At 53.6% G+C, this 17,407-nt stretch overlaps 1 long non-coding RNA gene across 1 annotated transcript; it reads right to left on the bottom strand.

The window, feature by feature from the left end:
• Positions 1-5,533: 5,533 nt before the first annotated feature.
• Positions 5,534-7,084, bottom strand: LOC137165797 (uncharacterized). The gene is made up of 3 exons (XR_010923497.1): positions 6,986-7,084; positions 6,334-6,468; positions 5,534-5,971 (listed from the first exon to the last, which is right to left on the bottom strand). It is a non-coding gene; the product is annotated as an uncharacterized lncRNA (long non-coding RNA).
• Positions 7,085-17,407: the final 10,323 nt, after the last annotated feature.

Raw genomic sequence — 17,407 nt, 5'->3', positions numbered from 1 at the left:
AGGCCAGGCCTGAGCTGGAGAGTACTGGAGCAAAGCCCAGGCTTACCATGGAAACTCCACTCTCTGGAGCGGCAGGAAGCACTTTGCAAAGCAGTCTAGGGAGAGGAGGTGGCAGGAGGAAAGAGCCATGCCCCCCCCCCACAGACCAGCACCACATTGCTGGACAAACTCTCAGGCTGCTCTGCTCAGCAGAAGAGAGGACAGAGCAGCTCCCTCAGGCCACACGGTAGGTTCCCTACCCCAGAGATGGCCTCATGCTCTGGGGTGGCACATGGCTCTCCCTGGCTTGTGTACCACACTCCAGTTTGGCTTCAGAGTTCAAAGCGTTGGTGTCAGTGAACAGAGCTGCTCAGAGGAACACATAGAGGCCCTGGGGGACATACAGGGGAGCTTGGGGTCCTGCACAGGAGGCCCACTGGAAAGAGCTTACAAAGAAGAGAGGAAATGGCTCCATCCCAGGGTGGGCTCCAGCCACCAACCCTCAACTAACAGGTGAAAACAGGAACCCACTGCACCACTGAGGTGCACTGCCGAGGCAATTCAGAGCCAGTGTTCGAGGGGGCCAGCATGAGCCCCAGCCCATTAACAGAGCAAGGAACAGGCTCCTGCCTCAAAACTAGAGAGAAGAGGGCTCTCTGGGGAGAGAGATGTTGAAGGACCACTAGGCTGGCGTGGGAAGCAAGGGCCTTCCTAGTACTAGAGAGAAGCCATGACCAGCAAGCCAGAGAGCTAGCCACACAGAGCCAGGCCCAGCAGCCAGGCTCTTGCCCTGCCTTGCCAGAGCTCTCTGCCCCACTGCTCCACCCAGAGCCCTCCAGGAGAACCAGTCTCTTATGAGAAACAGCAGCAGCTCCCAGCCCCCACCCTGCAAGCACTGATATGGCTCCAGGTATGGGTTACAGGAGAGCACAATACCTGCCCAACCCCACGAGCAGGCAGCCAGAAAACCCCTGGCACAAAACCAGCCCACATCTCCCAGCACAACTCACACAGGGCAAGCCAAGCCCACCACCCACAGCCTAGGACCTGGCAGCAGAGCTCAGCAGGGGAAGAGCTAAATAGCCTGCACCCAGTCCAATACTCCCCAGCTCCTGGCAGGGTCTCCCTTCCTGGCCCTCCAAGTAGGGCACATCCCCATTACAAGTACTCACCAAAACCACCATACTACTCACCCCACTGCTGAAGTGTGGGCTTTTATAGTCAGAGTACCCAGAATTCCTTTCTGCTGGAGCTGTGTAATTGGCAGTATGCCCAGCCAATGACATTATATGGGTGGGATGTGCTCAGCTCAGACTTGGGCAGAGATAGGCACTCTTTGAGTGGCAGTGTCCTCACCCAATCAGATTTCACTCAAATCAGGATTCAGGTTGGAGGAGAAACAAGCACTACCAGGGTAGCTCCTCCTCTCCTGAGCTCAGGATGTCCCATCCTGTGATCCGATTGGTTGACAGTGCTGCCAGTCATAGCTGAGTGCAACAGCTGCCATGTCCCCTGTCCAGCTGCTGGCCACAGTGGCTGCTGGGAGAGGCTCTGGAGGGGTCAGCACAATGGAGACTCCTGGGCTAGGGCGGAGGTGGGGTCTGCACCAGAAGTAGGGTGATGGGGGAGGGTGCCACTACCTGCTACACTGGCCCTGCCTTACCCAGACCCCTAGTTCAGCTATGAGGCTCTGTCCGTGGGTCTCTGTGCCCCACCTCATCCCTGCTGGGGTGTGAATGGCCTTGCTGGGAGAGCGGAGGAGACACTCTAGGCAGTCTCTAGTGTCAGGGCTGCTCTAGAGGATTTCTATGGGGAGAGCTTTGTGCTGGAGAGGTGTGCATTTAGTGCTGGGGAAAGGGGGCAGCCAATGAACTCAGCCCCCTCTACAAGGCACTCCCGGTATATACCGCCCTGCCTCACCCCAGCCTGGGGGCACCTCTCGGGGCCAGGGGCTGGTTCAGTTCCCATGGCTGCTCTGCTGGTGCAAAGCGTGGGGCGAGTGATGTGGGAGCTGCAGCTCAGACCCCACAAACTCATCCCATACAGGGCCCTCTGGACTGACCCATGGAAGGGAATGGCCGAGCTGGGCTGGATTCGCAGCGGGGAGACAGGGAAAGGCTCTGTAGCTTGTGGGCGATGCTCTGAGGCAGCCGGTCCCAGGGAGTTCTGATGTGGGTCCTGGAGAATGAGGCCATTTTTGCTGAGAGATGTTTCTTCAATCCAGTCCAGGCCTGTGTGGAGTTATCCTGGACAGGGTCTGCCCTCTGCACCCAGAGGCGGTGCCCCCTTCCTCCTCCCCCCCCCCCCACTCTCTGCACCTGCGCTTCCTCCTGTGTCCTTAAAGGGACAGCTCCCATCACCAAGTGACAAACCTGCATGATCTCAAGAAAGTAACAGCCCAACTACCTCCTAAATACAAGATTTTGCTAAATAAAATTGCTTCTCACACTAGTTTATGGAACCTGGAAAGGTCGGCTAATCTGCCCTCACGTTCAGGTCTTTGATTGGAAAGTCTTTATAAATGGCACCTTGTCTGACCTGCTCTAGTCATGCTGAGCGTTCATTGCTCCTTTCAGTCCCATTCTGACGGGATTGCTCTAATCTCTGCAGAGAGAAAGACAGGTATTCACCTTGCTGTTGCTAGCAGGACCAGTATTGGAAATAGAGAACTTCTCCTACCTCAAGACATCCAAAGGCATCCACTACATCCGAGATGTAATTCTCGAGTGAATTCTCGAGTGGCCCCAGCTCACTGGGTTTGATTACACATTATATTTCCTGCAGGTCCTTGCAGGCTCTCTACTGCACATTTCCTCTTTTCAGATGCCGTTCTGGCATCATCACCAGATTGAGCTGTTGCCTCCAAGTGTCACAGGCATCTCCCCCTGCAGCGCAGCACTGGTTTGGTGTTTTAGAAGAATTTCCGCTTCATACAGCCCGACTCATAAGCCGTTTTTATTGACTCCCTTAGGGCTCATCCCATAGCAAACATTGATTGGCCTGTAGAACTGGGCAGAGGCACAGGACAACTTCCCATACAAGTCCGTAATTCAGCCATGGCTTTCAGAAATGTGTGTGATATTTCTGTATCTAAAACTTGTGCTGTGCTACTGGGTGATACCCCCAACAGATTAGCCTCAGCACTGTCCAGCCTGATTGAGGGCCAATCAAGGGCATTCAGCTATACAATAGCCCAGGGAGAGAAGCCAGGGGCTACACCCATGAGTCATCAGGACAGGTAGGGACATGCCTGTGAACAGGGAACTCCAAGTGCTTTTCCATGCACATGTGCTGTGGGCTTGTGTTTAAAACAGGCTATATAGCAAAAGGACATAAAAGGCAGCTGCACCATCAGTCTCCATCTTGTCTTCATTCCTGCTTCCTCCTACGTCTGATCAAGTCCTCTACAACTGAACTGAAGCTGTGAAACAGGGGATTGAGACTCATCCCAGGTACCAGATGTACTCCAGAGGAACTGAACAAGCCTGCAAACTCCATAATTCTGCTGAGAATCGGATATATATGGACTTGAAATCATTGTATGTATCTGACTGCTCTGACGATTTAACATCTCTCATCCTGTTTAATTCTTTCCTTTTATAATAAACCTTTAGTTTAGTTACTAAAGGATTGACTGACAGTGTGCTATTTTGGGTAAGATCCAAACTCATACTGATCTGGCAATGTGGCTGACCCGGTGGGGATCAGGAGAACATTTTGGTAAAGCGAATAGAGTTTTTAAATAACTTATCTCTTTACTAGAACTAGCTGCTGATTGGGAGCCAGAGATTGAAATGCAGTAAAGGAGGCTGTGTATTTCTTTTTTTTTTTTTTAGCTTCCTGATAGCTAATGTGGGGAATCAGGATTCAGGAGCACTATTTGTGACTGTTGGTGAATCTAATTTCAACGTTAGACACCAGTTCTGGGAGAATCTGGTCTCCTATTGCAGCCTGCTCTGACCTTGGCATTTTCAGGTTGGCTACCCTAGGCACGTACTAGTCACACAGAGTAAGCCAACTCTCTCAGGGTCACCAGTGCCCTCCCCACACTGATAATACTGATGAATTTCATCCAGAAGTCCCTGTCACAGGACCTGATATAGCAGGAATAAAACTGTATTGTCCCATTGGCACGTGTACTCTTTGGGGCCCTTGACGACCAGTAAAAACAATATCTTCTGTAGCAGCAATAAGTAATTTGGCTGATTGGGTTCAATACAGACCAAAAAACTCACATCTGAGATAAGATGGTAAGTCCCACCACAGGTTTAATAGTTGGTAGGAAATGAAATCCCCAAACACTAACCCCACAGCTGGAAGGACACGGTTCGGGTAATAGGGGGTCTCCCACACTATTTCCCTGAGCATCTAACTAAAAGAAGGTGCATTCACAACTCTGCAAAGGAAACTCAGGTTCAGAGATGAATCCAGACAAAAGAACATCAGAATGGCTATGCTGGGTCAGACGAATGGTCCATCTTGTCCAGTATCCTGTCTTCCGATGCCAGGTGCTTCAGAGGAATGAACAGAACAGGGCAATTACTGGGTGATCCATTCCCTGTGGTCCAGTTCCAGTATCTGGCAGTCAGAGGCTAGGGACACCCAGAGCATGGGATTGCATCCCTGACCAGCTTGGCTAATAGCTATTGATAGGCCTATCCTCCAGGAACTTATCTAAAGCTTTCTGAACCCAGTTATACTTTTGGCCTTCACAACCTTCCCTGGCAATGAGTGCCACAGGTTGACTGTGCATCATGTGAAGAAATACTTTCTCATGTTTGTTTTAAACTGGCTGCCTATGAATTTCATCAGGTGATCCCTGGGTCATGCATTATGTGAAGGGGTCAATAACACATCCTTATTCACTTTCTCCACACCACGCATGATTTTATAGACCACTATCATCTCTCCCCTTAGTCATCTCTTTTCTAAGCTGAACAGTTCCAGTCTTTTTAATGTCTCCTTTTCTGGAAGCTTTTCCATACCCCTAATCATTTTTGTTGCCCTTCTCTGTACCTTTTCCAATTCTAATATATCTTTTTCGAGATGGGGTGACCAGAACTGCATGCAGTATTCAAGGTGTGGGCGTATCATGGACTTATAAAGAGGCAATATGATATTTTCTATCTTATTATCTATCCCTTTCCTAATGGTTCCCAACATTTTGTTAGCTTTTTTGACTGCTGCTGCACATTGAATGGATGTTTTCAGAGAACTATCCACAGTGACTCAAAGATCTCTTTCTTGAATGGTAACAGCTAATTTAGACCTCATCATTTTGTACATATGGTTGGGATTATGTTTTCCAATGTGCATTACTTTGCACTTATCAACACTGAATTTCATCTGTCATTTTGTTTAGGGAGATGCCTTTGTAACTCTTCACAGTCAGCTTTAGACTTCACTATCTTGAGTAGTTTTGTATCATCTACAGACTTTGCCACCTTATTGTTTGTCATGGAGTCCACTGATCCATTGTTTGTCATGGAGTCCAGTGCTCTCACACGGCTCTGGAACAGTCCCTGGGAGGACCCTTTCAGTGTGCTAACCCCCCTTCAGGTCACGCTCTCTCACGGGGGTCAGCCCCTTGGCTTCACCGCTACCTGGGACCAAACCCTGGAGCCTTCAGCACCCTTGCTTATTCTGTGAGCTCCCCTCAGCGAGTCCACTCAGATTGGATACCTTGCACCCCCAAAGGGAAAGCTTGCACCCCAACTTCCATAGAGTGGAGTGACTCTCAACCAGTGTTGTAAAAACAGAAGGGTATTGGATGTCTGGAGCACGGCACAGAAAGTTCTTGGGTAGCATCGAGAATAGAAAGTTACAGCATGGTCCATCTGGGTCAGTCCTGACCCCTCAGAGTCTGTCCCCCTTTCCTTGTCCCAGTCCAGAAGTGCATGTCCTGCTTCCTCTGGCCTTTGTTCCAACTCCCAAGCAAAACAGGTCACGTGGTCATCCACCTCAGTTCTTTGATCATCCACTGGCTGGCTTCCTGGACAGAGGGGGTCAGCAGTCCTGGGTCATTTGTTCCTAGGCACCAAATGCCCTGCCCATTGTCTTCTGTGTTTGTCATGGGTGTGGGGCCCCAGCCAGCCAGGCATCAATCACATTTGAGCACTGTAAAGAATAAAGCACCTCTTCCCACCACCTAGTTAACCATGGACCCCACAGGGCAAACTGAGGAACACACAGTATTCATGCAAAATATTAAGAAAAATTCCCACATCGTCACACTGTTCATCCCCTTCTTCCACTAGGCTACTTGATCACTGAAGAGGGTCTGACAATCACAGTTGCAGTTGCCCTCATTATCCTAAACACCCTAACTCCTACCCTAGCATCAGATATACTCACCGCAGGCAGGCAGCCCTGAACTTTCAGCCAGAGCCGTACTTGCCATGTGGTGAAGGGCCTAGATGGGAGCTGCAGGGCTAACTCCACCTGGTGGGGTGTGGAGTGTCCCAGCACAATCCAATACATGGGGAGTACCTTGAAGAGAGAAAGGACCAAGCTTAGGAACACTGCTAGCAGGTGCACCTAGCCAGCTCTTGGGGACTCTGCAGCAGGCTTGGGCTCACCAGCTTCCCACAGCCAGCCCTGTCCTTTCAGTGGCTGGCTCCAGATACCTCCCAAAATGGCTTCTCTCCCCTCTCACAGGGGGGCATCTCACTGAGGATTTTCCTGGCTCCCGGTTCCCTCATGCATATGGCCTAGCCTGGCTTGGTAACAGGACTGACCCCCCAATTATGCAGAGCCCAAGCATAATTTTTTCAGGCCCAGTACAAACTTGCAACACAGGTCCCCTCCCACACACATACCCACGGGGGTTGCAGCCTGGGCCAGGCCCCCAAGGGCCTCTGGGCCCTGGTAAAGTGTACCCTTCCCCCCATGTGGTGGCCCTGCCCACATCCCCAGCTCAGTAACAGGACTACCCCCACACACACACACAGCTCTGTAACAGACTGACACCCTGTAACAGGGTGTACTAGGCTCAAAGGCCCCTTACTCAAGGCCTTATGATCCTACTCTCCAGGAAAAAGCAGTAGAAGTGAGTCCTCCAAGCTGCCTAAAGCAGCTGCTGGGAAAAAGCAAATCAGAGAGAGGCTGTAGGGAGCAGCCAATCAGAGTCCAGCAGGCTCCTATAAAAGGAGTTGCTGGAGCAAGCATAGTTTGGTTACTGGCTGTGATCATAGGAGATGGGAGTAAAGAGGGGGGTCCTGGTCAATTGCAAGCAGGCCTTCCTTCCTGGATGAAGGGCAGCAACAGTAGAGTAAAAAGGGTTGCAGCAGGTGACTGTTATTTGTAGGGTACCTGGGCTGGGACCTGAAGTAGTGGATGGGCCTGTGCCCTTCCCCTCCACAGGTGGCATAGCCAAGCCCTGAAGAAGGGGAGTCTACAGGGGCTCAGGGAGCAGGCTGAATGCCCTGAAGAGAGTCAGCATTTGTGGACTTAAATATACTCCTGGCAGGGGACTGAGCAGCAAGAGCAACTCAGTTGGGCTTGGGGGGAGGTAGAGAGTTTGCAGGGAGCCATGGGGTGCTGCTCCATCCCAAAGCACAGGCCAGGGGAGAAGGGCTGGCTGAGAGCTAGCCCAGGTGGGAGCTAAGCACTAAGCCTGGAGAGAGAGGGCTAATGATATTAAAAGGTTAAGGGAGAAGCCCTGTTGGACTGAGCCTGCAGCCAGGGGTGCAGATAGAGGCACAGCTAAGGGTGCTGTGTTGGACTGTTTATCCCAGGGGCTTGATTTGCTGCACACCTACAGGCTGTGTGTGACTTGGCTGGAGGGCTGAGTCATTGAAAACCTGCTTGAGACACTAACTGTCCAACAGGGGACCCTGGGAGTGGTGCAGCTAGGGAGAGAGGGCAGGCATGCGCACCAGCTAGGAGGCACTTGTGAAGTGAGTCTGCTTCCCACACAGGCCTGGATCGTTTGCCAGACTAATTCTACTCCTCCCCATGCCAGGCTCATTAACTAGGCTGATTCCTAGCCTTCCCAAGTCTATATGGCCTTATGCTCACTGGGCAGACCCTGTGGAAGTGAGGTGCAGGCCTCCAGTGTGGGGTGGGCCAGGCCCCCTGCCAGCTACCACCCTGATCCTTTGGCCTGGTTCCCATTTGCAGCCAGGTGGCCTCCAGTGGGATGTGCTCCCCCAGCTACCCTACCCCCACAGGGCACCAGCCCCTCTCTGCCCCTAGCACTGCAGCAAATCTACCTGCCACCAGAGACTCCCCAGATACATCTACTCTACCCACTGAGCCCAGTCTGTGGGACCCAGGCTTGTGGATGCAAGGTTTTGAAATCCATGCTTGAGCATCTATGCTGCGTTGTAAACCTGGATCCTGCACGTCCTAATGTGTTTGTGCTGCCCTGCGCAGACCTTTCTGACTCAGGTCTCCAGCTTGGCCTGCATCCACACTGCAAAATGATAGGGCTTGACACGACTCGTAGCAGGAATTGGGCTCTGACACCCCCCCCCGCCTCCCCCTGTCTCCCCAGCAGGGTCTGAGGCCCTGGGTCTTGAGTGCTTGTTGACTGATTTTGTGCGGTTGGAGGGGAGCCTGGGTTCGGACTTGAGTCAGAACTCAGCTTTTGGGTACCTCTACATTGCAAAATAACCCTACCACAGCGAGTCTGAGCCCAGCTCAACCGACCCGAGCTCACAGGGCTTCTGCTCTGGACTAAAAATCACAGCGTGGCATCTGGGCTCTGAAACCCAGCCAGGGGGATGGAGCTTCCAGCTTGGGCTGGAGCCCGGGCTCTAGGGTCAATGCTATGAGCTAGCTCAGCAGAGCCCTGAGACTCTCGGCTGGGGGTTTGCTGCACTGCCAATATTGCCAACCCCAAATGGTCAAATCCTGAGTCACCAAAAATTGGCTTTAAAATCATGAGATTATGTGAAAAATAACAGCTGGGTGTTCTCTTTATTTGCCTGCTGCTTTTTGAGGCTTTAGGGTGCACCTGGGCCACATGAAGCTTTCTCCACGGCCATGAGGGCTAGAAACTTACTTTTTCTTTAAGAATGAAGGTGAAATCATCACACATCCATTTGACTTCAGGAGCTGGGGCTTTAAGGAAAACAATCATTCTTGTGAGACTTATGAGAGTTGGCCCCACTGCTGCAGTGCGATGCACCCTTCGTGTGCAGTGCAGGCAGACCTAGGGAATTTCAAACCAGCCAAGAACATGAGCTCTAGTCTCACCCTCTAACTAACCCAGCCCCCAGATACCCTGTGCTGAGCCCAGTGACTTGGGTTTGGCTAAAGCTCCTTCCAGAAAGGCATCTCCACAGGGCTGGCCCTGGGGCTATGTCCCAGCTTTTAAACAGGCCCATGGAGGAACCCTCCAGTAACACAGTCCCCAAAGGATCTCACTCGTCCTTCAGGGGAGGCCGCTCAGTCTCACCGCCTCCAAGAATGAGCCTCTGCACTCCAGTTCTCCTGCTTCCCTTTGGAGGCTCTGCCCACCGAGGCCAGCCGAGACACTCCTGGGGGAGACTTGCCCGCTCTGCAGGGACCCAGGCACTGCCCCAGTGTTTGGAGTGATGCTGGGCAGTGGGTAGCCTTTGCAGAACAGCAGGGTTTGTTAGTCAGCGAGACACACAGCGCAGGCAATCCTTAGGGTCGCCTAGCGCTCCACCACACTGCAGTGGATTCTATTTCAGGCACCGTCACTCTTACCCCTTGGGCAGCCCCAGATGAGAGACATCGGTCTCTCCCAGAGGCTCACTCTGAATCCCCTGGCTGGCACCTCTCAGGCCTTTGTTCCTGGGCTGGTCTCTGCTTCGCTTCCCTGCTCAGTGGTGGGGGTCATTCAGTTGCTGGACTTCCCTTGTTTCTCTGGGGACCATCTGTTGATCTGGGTTGGTTTTACTTGGTTCCTAGAGGACCTATTCACTGTGGCCCAGCCAGCAAGGCAATGCCCACACCTTCAGTCCTGTGCTGCCCCCACAGCAGACTTAGCTTTTCCCCTCCACAAGTGCAAAGTACAGAGAGAAACTGAGGCGCACACAGGCTTCAGCAAATATTACAGAAAATTTCCACTTCATCATCATCATCATCATCATCACAGCACCCATGTGTGAACTGGAAGAGATGAAGAGATGGAGCATCCTGCAGTTGTCCTGGCAGTTTGTTCCAAAGGCTAATCACCCTCCTGGCTAAACATTTGTGCCTTATGTCTAATCTGAATGTGTCTGGCTTCAGCTTCCAGTCATTGGCTCTTGTTCCGCCTTTCTTGGCTAGATTAAAGAGCCTTTTCGTACGGGACATTTTCTCCCCGTGCCATGAAGGTATTTATACACTGTAATCAAGTCACCTCTCAGTCACTTCTTTGCAAACTAAACAGATGGAGCTCTTTCAGTGTGTCACTGCCAGGCATTTTCTCCAGCCTTTGAATCATTTCTGTGGCTCTTTTCTGCACCCATTCCAGTTTTGCAACATCCTTTTAAAAATGTGCACACCAGGCGTAGCTGCTGCATTCCAAGATGAGTTTCACCGATGCTTTAGACAGACATGAAATCACCTCCCAACTCCTGTTCCCTACACCCTTGTTTATACACCCAAGGATGGCATTAGCCCTTTTTGCTAGAGCCTTGCACTGGGAGTTCACGTCAAATTGCTAGTCCGCTCTGATCCCTAAATCCGTTTGAGAGCCATGGCTTGTCATGGATTTACTGTGTCCTCAGCTTGCAGACAGTCCCTGGGGAGCATCTTTGGATTTCCCCATGCTCTGGGCTTTAGCTTTTCGCAAGGAAAGGCCATGCGTTCTCAACGGCTCCGAGACTGGGTCTTCGGGCTCCGCTGCTTCTCACCAAGAGTTCTGACAGAGTCCAACAGTCCAGGCTCCTGCAGGGGCACTTTTCACGCCGCAAGGAGCCATTCACACAGACTGTCTGTACTGTAGAGACGCTGGGCAGCCTTTTCAAAAGCAGGGAGCATTTCCCAGTCAGCTGGCAGGCAGCACTGGAGAGAACTGGGTCACCACGGAGAAGCCAAGGTTAGGTCAGAGTTCACACTGGCAGGGGCAACTGTCTGGTGAGTCCATGCCTTCCTGAAGTCCCTGCTGTCTCTGCGTCCCCTCTCCGTGTGTCGGTTTCGCCAGTTCTGCACACCGACACCTCCTCCCTTTGTTCTCCTGCCATCACCATGCGGCGTTCACATGTCCAGCTTGCCTTGGCTTCCTAGTCATTACGCGTTAACGCCCTGGTCCTTGGCTCATCCATTGTCTCCTCTGGGCCTTCCCGTCACAGAATCATAGAATATTAGAGTTGGAAGGGACCTCAGGAGGTCAGCTAGTCCAATCGCCTGATCAAAGCAGGACCAACCCCGACTAAGTCATCCCAGCCAGGGCTTTGTCAAGCCGCAGCTTAAAAACCTCTAAAGATGGAGATTCCACCACCTGCCTAGGTAACCCATTCCAGTGCTTCACCAGCCTCCTGGTAAAAAACCTTTTCATAATATCCAACCTAGACCTCCCCCACTGAAACTTGAGACCATTGCTCCTTGTTCTGTCATCTACTGCCATTGAGAACAGCCTAGCTCCATCCTCCCTGGAACCCCTTTCAGGTAATTAAAGGCTTCTATCAAACATCACCTCATTCTTCTTTTTTGCAGACTAAACAAACCTAGTTCCCTCAGCCTCTCCTCAGAAGTCTTGTGCTCCAGCCCCCTAATCATTTTTGTTGCCCTCCACTGGACTCTCTCCAACTTGTCCACATCCTTTTTGTAGTGGGGGGCCCAAAACTGGACACAATACTCCAAATGCCGCCTCACCAATGCCCCATAGAGGGGAATAATCACTTCCCTCGATCTGCTGGCAATGCTCCTACAAATGGAGCCCAATCTGCTATTAGCCTTCTTGGTAACCAGGGCACACTGGTGACTCATATCCAGCTTCTTATCCACTGTTACCCCAGGTCCTTTTCTGTAGAACTGCTGCCTAGCCCGTCAGTCCCCAGTCTGTAGCTCTGCATGGGATTCTTCTGTCCTAAGTGCAGGACTCTACACTTGTCCTTGTTGAACCTCATCAGATTTCTTTTGGCCCAATCCTCCAATTTGTCTAGGTCACTCTGTATCCTATCCCTACCCTCTAGGGTATCTACCACTCCCCCTGGCTTAGTGTCATCTACAAACTTGCTGATGTCACCTGTGCTGAGTCCAGTTCTGGTGGAGGTATCTGGTCCCAACCCAGATGGCATATGTGACACTTGGCCCTGCCTCATTCCCCTCTCCCCTAGGAAAGTCAATCCACTTACACCCCATGGATAGCAGTGCAATGTGGGTAGGGAAACTGAGGCACGCCCATGGATCATAAAAGTCTTACCCAGAATTCCCACATTCATCACACTGCTTTCCAGGATCCAGCCCTGCCCCACCCCACTGTAGGTCTGGCCTGCATCCCTTGCTCCTAGATGGATGACTTTGCACTTGGCTGTATTAAAGTGCATGTGTTTGAATGGGCCCAGCTTCCCAAGTGACCCTGATCGCTCTGTGTGACGGCCATGGTCTCATCAGTTATTCTCACCCCCACCCATCTTTGTGTCCTCTGCTGTGATTTTATATTTACTTCCAGATCACCACTGACAAGGATGAATAGTGCTGGGCCCAGGATTGGTCCCTGGACAACCATTTGTTGGGGTCTGCAGTCATTTAACCTGTGCTCTAGTGATATCCTGGGGTGCTAGTTTGTTAACCTGAATGCTGTGTGGTGCTAACAGTCTGAGTATATCCAGCTATACCCCAGATCCCTGGGGCCTGGCCCGTCAGAGAGGGGTGGGGGGCAGTGAGGGGAGAGGAAGCCCCAGGGGAAGGGAGAAACAAGCCAGGAGCCAAAGGGGGGCTCCAGTTCGTTCCAGGGCTCCCCAGCCTTGCCCCACGCAGGTGTAGTGTCTGGGGAGGCTGCTGGGGGGATGGGCAGCCAGCACAGGGTGTGGGTGGTCCCTGCCACTGACTCTGACCTGACCTAGGGGGTCTGGGTCTGGGAGGGACAGGAAGTGCACGTCCACACAGCCCCATTGCCCCGCACTGATCCCTTTGCACAGCCCCCGTTCCCCCGCTCCCCCAGCACAGATGGATTCTCTCATGCCAAGGCAGGATCGTGGAGGGGCTCTTAGATGCTGGGACAGGGTGTGACACACACATGCAGCCGATGTCCCCACCCATCACACCCAGCCCCCATCTCTGCAGGCGCACACAGGCACAACAACACACATGCACATACACACCTCTGAGCCATACAATACTACACACTTGTCCCCAAGCAAACCTACACCCCCCATCCTATGTGTGCAAACACACAGACTCCTACGCAAGCACATGCGCACCTCTGCACACCAATCCTCACCAAGACACATTGCCCCAGCTCTCCAAACCGTCCTACACACACGCTGAGATACTCACGCTGCCCTAGCGAATGCATGTACAGCCCAAACACACACACACATCCTTTGTTGACTGAGGCGTGAGTGGAGATTAAGCACAAGGGGTGTGCCCTGAGGTGACAGGGGATAAGAGCCAGTGGGGGGCTGTGTGCCCTATTTGAGGGGTCCCGCTGGGGTGTGGGGGTGCCCCATCACATTCCAAAGGCTCCAACCCCATCCCCTGCACGCCCACCCCTCTCCGCCTGCACACTAGCCCCTCCTCCCCCCCACCCCCCCCACCCCGGCTGGTCGCTGCACACCTATTCCTTCCCATCACTCCAGGCCCATTGTCCATCACCGCATGCATATGCCACTCCCCTGCATGCCCATTTCCCATCACTACACATCAATACGCACGTCCATGCCACTGCACATGCGTCTGTCCCATCACTGCATGGCCTTGGCCCCACTGCACAGCCGTTCCCTAGCAGTGCACGCCATCCCCATGTCAGTGCTGGCCCGTCCCTTCTCAGCACTGCATTTCCTTCCTTCCCCATTGCTGCTTTTCACCAGCCTCAAGGGAGCCTCCATCTCTCCCATTAAGGCTCCTGACGTGCGGTGTCCTGCCCTGTGCCAGCTATTCCTTTGCACTTAGCACAGGGAACAGTTGGGGTAGCTCAGCCCCGGGACCTGCAAATCCTTGGCACGTTTTCACTTTTTAATGGCATCTCCTGCAGCAAAATGCACATCGCTGTGGTCCTGCAGTGCAGTGCTGGCACTGCTGCCCCAGGAGGGCCCGGGCTCTCTCCTAAGCTGAGGTGAGGGGGTGGGAGCCGATGCAGTGGTTCTGATTCCCTCCGCCCTCACCGGATAATGGCACCACAAGGCTATGTGCGGCGGGGATGTGTCACTGAGATCTGTCTAAGCTTCGCGAGCGCTGCAGAGGCTCCCGCTTTGATGCTGCCACGAAAGGACATGGGGCGTATGGCAAAGTGACAGCACCAGAGATCCTGAGTTATAAATGAAGCCGCTTCTGACAGGAAGGCACCTAATACTGAGCTGCCCTGTAGCATTTCATCTCTCCATACATTGCTCGCCTGAGTCCCAAAGGCCGCAATTATTCTCAGCTCCATCGAGCCCCTTGCGCGCGGGCGACTGGCAGTGAGGGAGCTGTGCGCTGTCAGTGCGGGAGGTGGGGGGTTTTCTGAGGCAGGGACTGTGGGCTGAGCTGGGCAGGCACTCACAAAACACAGCTGGGCTCTGGCACGGGGTGGGGGTGTCGGCAGGGCAGAGGCAGCTCTGCAGCCCTAGGGAGCCTGTGGCGCAGAGAAGGCTGCAACACAGTGAGGTGGGGTTACAGCTCACGCCGCAGCAAGGCAGCTTGGGGCCAGGGCCAGCGGGACACTGGGCATGGCAGCGCCGGAGCGCGTCCTCCTGTGGGCGGCAGGTATGGAGGGTGGAGGGAACATGGCAGCATGGCAGGGATGAGGTGCCCAGCCCCTGTGGGATGTGGGCAGCACCACATCACGCTTGGCACAGCTGGGATGGCCAGGTCCCCTGTGGGACAGAGGCAGTACTGCAGCAGGCATGGCAGCCCTGTAGCATGCACGCCCCCTGCGGGATGGAGGGAGCACTGCAGCAGGCATGGCAGCCCTGTAGCATGCACGCCCCCTGCGGGATGGAGGCAGCACTGCAGCAGGCATAGCAGCCTTGTAGCATGCACGCCCCCTGTGGGACGGAGGGAGCACTGCAGCAGGCATGGTACAGGATTCATGGCGTCAGCTAAGGACTAAGCACAGTAAATACAGGGCCTGGGTTTGTGTTTAAAAGCTTTTGAGTGATGCTGCAGCATGCCTGGAGAGGGTTATGCACTCCGATGGGGGGAGCAGAGAGATGCAGGGTTAATTCTTTTCTGAAATAAAGCTGTCCACACCAATAAGGTCACTAGCAATGAGTTTGGTGACCTCAACCCTGTCCTGATTATTTGTCTGCATTACGTAACTATCATAGTTCAGCACAACTGGCAGCATATGCGTGTGAGACACCCAGCAATAACAGAGGGCTGTGGGCAGAGGCTGCACCAGCCATTCTGCCGCCCAAAGCTACACTTCAGTGTGCCACCTCCATGCCACTCAAATTTGGCCTGGCTGCATCTCTGTCATGACAGGGTCTAGCCAGGCCAACTCTGCCACTCTAGGCAGCTGCCTAGTTTTCTTGTAGCCAGAGCAGCCTCAGTCCCACCCTTAGACCTGGCTGCAGGTGAGGACTGAAGGGCACTGGCAGAGCTGTGGGGTGGGGGAACCCCAAGGCTGGGATAGCAAGGGGTACAAGGCAGGATTAAGGGGCATTAGTACAGCTAAGGGTGGGCGAGGGGGGGGGGGGGGGTTGGACTGGAATAGCTGGAAGTGGGAATGAAGTGCATTGGCAGAGTTGGGGAGGGAAGCCCAGTGCTGGAATAACAAAGGGTGCATGGCAGGGCTGTGGGGTATCAGCACAGCTAAAGCAGGGGAAGCTGAAATAGAAGGGGGCTGCAGATCCAGATTGAGGGGCACCAGCAGAGCTGTTGGGGAGATCAGGGGGCAGTGGGCTAGGACTGAGAGGCACCCACAGAGGGGAGGAGACAGGTATGACTGGCAGATCCCTGCCTGTGCTCTGCCAGGCTCCAGTCCAGCCTGTTGGTTGCTCACCTCCATGTGTTGTGGAATGACTCTGCACAGGGCTTTCAGTTTGTGTTTTTAATGCAAGCAGCAAAGAGAAGAAAATGACCTGAAATAAGAGACGGGGGGATTTGGTTCCAGAGAGCAGCTTCCTTCCCAGAGGACAGCAGCTGTGAGCAGCCGAATCAAACATAGGGGATCTGCCGGGGGAATTAGACAGGTTCCTTAGTTAAGGTCAGCTAGTGACTGGTAGCTGCTTTGCTTCCCCGACACTGAGTGACTGTGGAAGAAAGGACCGTCAGCTCCAGGGAATAGCAGCAACCTTCGCAGGTCGACAGAATTGCTTTGAAGGCAGCCGCACAAAGTTAGCATTTCCCATTTGTAAAGTAAACTTCCTAATGATTCAGATTTTCATTCTCACCCCAGAGGAAGGCGACATTTTTGCAGAGCTCTCGAAATGTCACCGCATGTTTTCAGCAGGGGCGACTGCCTTCCTGGTGACAGTGCCCCTCGAGTCAGGTGAGGAAGCCAGCCCAGCCTCGGAAAGGGCAGCCAGGGCCTTGGTGGTGCTGGGATTAGTGGGATGAAGTGGGTCTTCACTCCCCCTCTTGCTACTGGGAGCTGGTCTGGACTCCATCTCACCCACAGAGCCCAGTGCCCAGAGCCAGGTGCTGGGAGTCAGGACTCCTGGGCTCAACCATGGACTCACTGTGCAGTCTTGGGGCAGTCCCTTCCCCTCAGTGCCGCCATCTCACTGGTGTGCACTAGGGGAGGGTAAAGGGTTCTGGATATCAAGGACCTGGAAACACTGAGGTGGGCAGCTGAACTGGGAGGGGTGGGGGAAAGGTAACGAGTCAGCAGGGGAGGGCATGGGGTCCCTTAATCAATGGGGGCAATCACAGAGTCTCTTGTACCTGGAAGCAAAGGGCACTGGCCTGGAGATGAGCACCACAGCCGGGGGAGGTGTGTTGGTGTGCGAATGGGCACAGAGAGAAGAGGCCCTGGCAGGAGGTGTAGCCTTCCCCTCACTTCCTGGCCAAGAGGCCTCCTTTCCCTGCAGTAGCTGATCTCCCCTTGAGCTTAACGTTTGCCCTGGCTCAGAGCCCAGCCATGCTGGGAGGGCATGTGGGCACAGCGGAGGGGTTGGCGGGAGGCAGCCAGAGGCCTTGGTGAGGGGTGGGGACAGTATGTCAGCCCCCAGCGTTCACAAATCACCAGCTAGACCCAACTCAGGAGAGTTTGTAGAGATGACCCTGTGGTTTTGCTCTGGGTTCTGACTGTTGAACCCCAACTCCACCCCCGTCCCCCGCAGCACCACCAGCTCTCCCAGGTTATTGAGGGATGCAGATCTGTCTCTGATACCAGGGCCCTCGCCCTGCCAGACAGAGCAGAGCAGAACATCCGCTTCTCCCC

This window comes from Emydura macquarii, unplaced genomic scaffold, assembly GCF_026122565.2.
Source record: "Emydura macquarii macquarii isolate MOO-44397 ecotype Brisbane River unplaced genomic scaffold, CSIRO-AGI_Emac_v2 contig_2768, whole genome shotgun sequence".
Classification (NCBI taxonomy): domain Eukaryota; kingdom Metazoa; phylum Chordata; order Testudines; family Chelidae; genus Emydura; species Emydura macquarii.
The sequence above is the reverse complement of the archived record's forward strand: the minus strand, read 5'-3'. Positions and strand labels throughout refer to the sequence as shown.